Genomic DNA, 6,000 nt, shown 5'->3' on the forward strand with positions numbered 1-6,000 from the left:
GCAATGACATTTGTGGAAACTGGATAATGATTGAAGACAGTGTAGTGGAAGGAGATTGAAGGGACTTTGGAGTCAAGCAGACCTGGATTGTAATGCTGACTTTGCCACTTTCTAGTTGTGTACTCTTGGTGTCTTTGAACCTCGGTTTATTTCTTAGGCTCATCTCTGAACTTAATTCAGAAAATGAATTAACATACCTAAAGCATATGGTGACTGGCCCCAGGAGGTGTTTCAGTGTGGATGGCTGTTATGATCATTATGAGTCCATATTGTCATGGAACGAAATCAATAAGATACACGTTTAAGAAAGCACAGCCAGGCATATACAAGTTGCCTCTTAATAGATTCAGTGAACATATTCGAATCATAATTCAAGGCACATGATACAGAAGTTTTCCAGAATTCTTCCTTTTGACAGATGTGTTATGTGTTGGCTTCTCCTCTGTAATAAATTTCCTGAGAACAGAGGTCAAGTATTACCAATCTTTTTATCTGTAGCCCCTCACGCAGTGGTGGACACAATTTAGGTGGCTGCGTTTCCTAGTATGAAGTACAATAATTTATTTAACCATTCTTCGCCTACCTTTATTTTTTTTTGTTGTTGTTAATACAAAAGATGTTGGATTCTCATCTTTGCTAGGAAGTGTAGCCAGGTTTAAGAGAGGGTATGTAGATGGCAAACACCTCTGCAGGACACCCAAATGTAACTATTATATTATAGTTGGTTTTAAATCTAATTGCTGTGTCAGGGCCAGCAGAGGGAGCACAGAGCACAGCTTTGAAAGACAGTGCAGCTGTACTGGGGAAGAATGAAAAAGGCTACTCAGGACTTTTACAGAGGAAGGAAATGACAGCTAGGAAGAAGGTCATTCCTTACTTTGGTTCTCTTCTGCCTTGCTTTCTTTTGTAACTCATTCAGGCCCTGACAGGCCTGTTCTCATCTTTTCTTTTGCCCCTTGCTCAGCAGATTTTCATAACCCTTCCCTTCCCTCTAGTTAATTACACAGGAAGACCCACAAGTGCAATCATGTTCTCCAAGCTGGTTTCCCTTTTCAACGTTTATTTATTTTTGGGACAGAGAGAGACAGAGCATGAACGGGGGAGGGGCAGAGAGAGAGGGAGACACAGAATCGGAAACAGGCTCCAGGCTCTGAGCCATCAGCCCAGAGCCTGACGCGGGGCTCGAACTCACGGACCGCGAGATCGTGACCTGGCTGAAGTCGGACGCTTAACCGACTGCGCCACCCAGGCGCCCCTGGTTTCCCTTTTAGGCAGCTCGGTTACTTAGTTCAGATTCAGGGATGGACATTGGTGTGGGTCCCAGAGAAACACTGAAGAACCCAGGTGCCTTGATTCACAATTTCCACTGAATAAAGCCACTTGGTGGTGGTGGTGGTGGTGGTGGGGGGTACTGAAAGGGCTGAGTTGAATTCTTCTCTGCATGAGGAATTGAAGAGGTAAGTGAGGACTGGACAGAACGGTTATAGGGAGTGGGGTTCCTAGAGAGTAGAGAAAATGTTACTTCCTGCTTTATTGTCTTGCATAAGCAGATTTATGACAGGTACAGAACCACATGTGACATGTCAACAACCACAAAGAAGCTAATATAGGCCAGTGTTTCTCATTTTTTTCTCTGAAAATACAAGGATGTTAATAGACATGTGAGGATAAGATCTATGATCAAGTAACTGTGTGGAAACTGCATTAAAAAAATTGAACAGATTTCTCTACTGTGGAAGTTCTTAGATCCTTTAGCAGACTAATAAATATGGTTTGTGAATCTCTGGCAAAAGGATATTATATGCATGTGGGATTTCCCAAACTTGTATGGACTGAACATTTTTAACAGATGGCATCTATGGGATGAGTATTTTATGAATTCCATTTTGGAAAGTGCTGAAATAGACTTGTCTAATGTTCAGGAAATTAGGCAATTACTCCAATGAGATACAGTCATGAAGAACTTTCAAAAGGGCACTGTTTTCTTCAAAGATCTCCTTTGACTTCCCATTCCCACTGAAGGGGGTGTGGAGGAATGAGTGAAGTAGTTAATGAAGGAATAGCAGAATCTCAAGTGGGACTTTCTGAAATCTCTCGTGTCCCTCCCCCCACCCTCCTGCGAGAGATTCTCACCACCTCATCCCCGTATTTGAGGATCTCTTGAATTGTGCCCACTACTGTAACTGGGAGTGATCGTATCTCTCAGGTTTATTGGAGGAGATAAAATGGTTGTGAACTATTCTCCTACAAGTCAAGTACAAAATTCTCTGCCTGTTGTTTAATGGTTTCTATTGTCTTTCCCAGCCCCAGTATCTCCCAACTTTAACCTTCTTCTTCTCCCCATTAATTGCCACCATAGCCAAGTTAATCTGCTCACTGATCTGAGATCATATTATGCTAATTCTGGGCTTGAAGCTTCTGTTCACATAATTTTTCTCACATTCTCCTAATTCTTCTTCTATCCTTTGAAATCCAGCTGAAGACCTTCAGAGTAGTGTACCAGCTACACCACTTATTTTTTTTACATTAGGGGTTTCAGCCATTAATCGAATACAGCTAATTCTTTGTTAACAAGCCTGTTGGGTTTCAAAAGTTAACAAGTTGATTGGAATGTAGAGCACTTTTCTCTGCAGAAATATTGTAACTGAGTCAAGGTGTATTTGAAATAGAAATAGTAGAAAACAATCTTTAGTAATTAAACAAAATAGCAACTCTAGTGATTAAACAAAACAGGGAATCAATAAGATTGAATTAGCTCACTCCCATTTATCTTGGTGCTGGTGTTTAAGGAAGAGCAGGTTTAATTAAAGGAGGATAGAAAGGTGTTGGAAATTAGTGGATATTCTGAATGGGCCTTATGGGGCAATTTCACAGGCTTTTTGTTATGTCTTTATTACTTCACAACTCCTAACTCTGCATGTCCATGATGCTGGTGTCTGGCTGTTAGTGCTTTTGTACTTAGCCATGGTTTGGATTATTTTTGGCTTAAAAAAGGTTATGAGAGAATGTCAGCAAAAATGGCAGAAAAAAGGACCTTCAAAAATTTTCCTCTTCATAAGGGCAATGAAAAAAAGACAAACTCTTTGGAATTCATTTTATAACATATATATTTGTTGAATCACTGTGTTATATAGCTGAAACTAATATATGTCACCTATACTTAAAAAAAACTTCAGAATCGGGGCACCTGGGTGGCTCAGTTGGTTGGGCGACCGACTTCGGCTCAGGTCATGATCTCACAGTTCATGAGCTGGAGCCCCGTGTCGGGCTCTGCTGACAGCTCAGAGCCTGGAGCCTACTTCAGATTCTGTGTCTCCCCTCTCTCTACCCCTCCCCTGCTCACACTCTGTGTCTCTCTGTCTCTCAATAATAAATAAACATTAAAAAAACAAAAAAAACAAAAAAACCTCTTCAGAATTAAAATTTCAGAACTCTAGAAATTAACCAAAGGCTTATTTGGTTAACCCAAGGATCCAACCCAAGAATCATTTACTCAAGAAAAGTGTCTGAATCTTAGTAAGAATGGTGGGCTCTGTGGCATTATAACTTACCCTAACCCCACCACCCACTTTCCAGTTATGTAGTAGCCTTAAAAAATAACACCCCACATTCCTGGGGCAGTTTGGTAGCCACCAGAGAGGGCAGAATGAATTTGGAACTCTTTCAAAGTCCCATTCTCATAAAATTGTCATTATCTGATCTGTCTAGTGCTTCTCTGAAAGAGTTCACTTACAAGGCTGACTCAAAACTCAGTGCTAAAAACTACCCCCCCCCCCGCCCCCAGCAGGGAACATTGCCAGAAAACAATTACAGGCAAGGGTTTTAACTTGTAGATGCTTATATGATGGATAACAGTTGAGCAAACAATAGACTAACCAAAAGCTTAAAGGGAATAGCTGGTGAATGCACTGTCCATAAGGGCTTTGAAAAACTTGGACATATACCTGGTAATCTAGAAGGCCGTGTTACCTGGAAGAGCTCTGAGCATGCTGGGGAAAGATGTGAGAAGGCCCTAAGCTGTCCTGTCTGATTGACCCTAAAATTTTATGGAAGTGGGAAGTGAAGGCTGAATTTGAAAGACATGCTCCAACACTACACCGAACTACTCACGGCAAAGCCTGGGAGATTTATTAGTTCCAGGTGTTTAAGGATATTTGTGGCCAATCATTAGTTGACCAATTAGCTGACTAAGTAGGGACGCTAACATAACAAAGAATGTAGACTTTACAAAATTAGTTCAGAAAAGTCACTAAACAAACAACTAAGTATAGCAAGTGGCAACATTAAACTCTGAAGGTAGGGGTGGTGGATCTGACTGTCAGAGTTGTCACATTGTATTATTTTAAATGTCTGGTTTTTTAAAAAATTTTAAATGTTTATGAGAGAGAGAGAGCGCGCATGCAAGTGGGGGATGGGTAGAGAAAGGGGGACAGAAGATCTGAAGCAGGCTCCACAGTGACATCAGCAAGCCCGATTCAGGGCTTGAACTCATGAACTGCAAGATCATGACCTGAGCCAAAGTCAGACACTCAACCGATTGAGCCACCCAGGCACTCCTTAAATGTCTAGTTCTTATCAAAAAATCATGAGACATACACATAAACAAGAAAATACGCTCCATAAGAGGAAAAAAGTAATCAGTAGAAGTCATTCCTAAGGAATCCCAGACGTTGGACTTACAAGACACAGATTTTAAATCAGCTGTTTTAGATATTCCAAAGAACTATAGCAAACCCTATCTAAAGAATTAATGTATAATAGTGACATTTCAACAAATAGATAATATCAATACAGAGATAGGATTTATGCAAAGGAAACAGATATAAACTCTGGAGTTTAAAGTATAAAAACTGAAATGAAAAAAAATCACTACAGGAGCTCAACAATAGTTGAACAGGCAGAAAAAAGAAATAGGGAATTTGAAGATGTATGATATATTGATATTATTCATTCTGGGAAACAGAATGAAAGAAGAATGATCAAAAGTGAACAAAGCCTTACAAACCAGTGGGACACCAACAAATGTTACCAACATAAGCATAACGGAAATACCAGAGGAGAGGAGAGCAAGAAAAGGGCAGAAAAAATACGTGAAGAAATAATGGTTGAAAACTTCACAACTTTGATGAAAAATATTCATCTAAACACCCAGGAAGTTCAGAAAACTCCACATAGGGTAAACTCAAAGGGATTCACTCCTAAACATGGTGTAATCAAACTGTTAAAATCTGAAGGCAAAGATAGAATCTTGAAAATGGGGGTACCTGAGTGGCTCAGTCGGTTAAGAGTCTGACTTTGGCTCAAGTCATGATCTCATGGTTTGTGAGTCCAATCCCAGCATTGGGCTTCATGCTGGCAGTACTGAGCCTGCTTGGGATTCTCACTCTCACCTCTCTCAATCTGCCCCTCTCCTGCTTGTGCTTTCTCTCTCTCTCTCAAAATAAATAAATAAACTTAAAAAAAGAATCTTGAAAATAGCAAGAGAGAAGGATTCATTACATATAGGAATCTCAATAACATTAACAGTTGATTTCTCATCAAAAGTCATAGAAGCCAAAAGACAGTTGAATGACATATTCAAAGTGCTGAAAGAAAGAGAGAAGGGAAAAAAAAAGAAAGAAAAACACCACCGTTAGCCACAAATTCTATGTCTGGAAAGAAGAAATAAAAACACTACCAGATAAACAGGAACTGAGAGAATTCATCATTAGCAGATCTGCCCTGTAAGAAAAATTAAATGAAAGAACACTATATAGTAACTCAAATTCACATGAAGAAATAACACCAGTAAACACATAGTTAAATGATAATATAAATGTAGCTTTTGTTTGTTACTCCTCCCCCCCATATCTGATTTAACTGCATAAAGTTATAACTATGAATGTATGTTGATGAGCAAACAATGTACACAGATCTAGTTTTTGATAATAAGAGAAGAGTGGAGGGTAATGGAGCCATTTAGAGCAATTTTTAAAATATACTATTGAGGGGCGCCTGGGT

The sequence above is a fragment of the Lynx canadensis genome, chromosome B1 (assembly GCF_007474595.2).
Source record: "Lynx canadensis isolate LIC74 chromosome B1, mLynCan4.pri.v2, whole genome shotgun sequence".
Classification (NCBI taxonomy): domain Eukaryota; kingdom Metazoa; phylum Chordata; class Mammalia; order Carnivora; family Felidae; genus Lynx; species Lynx canadensis.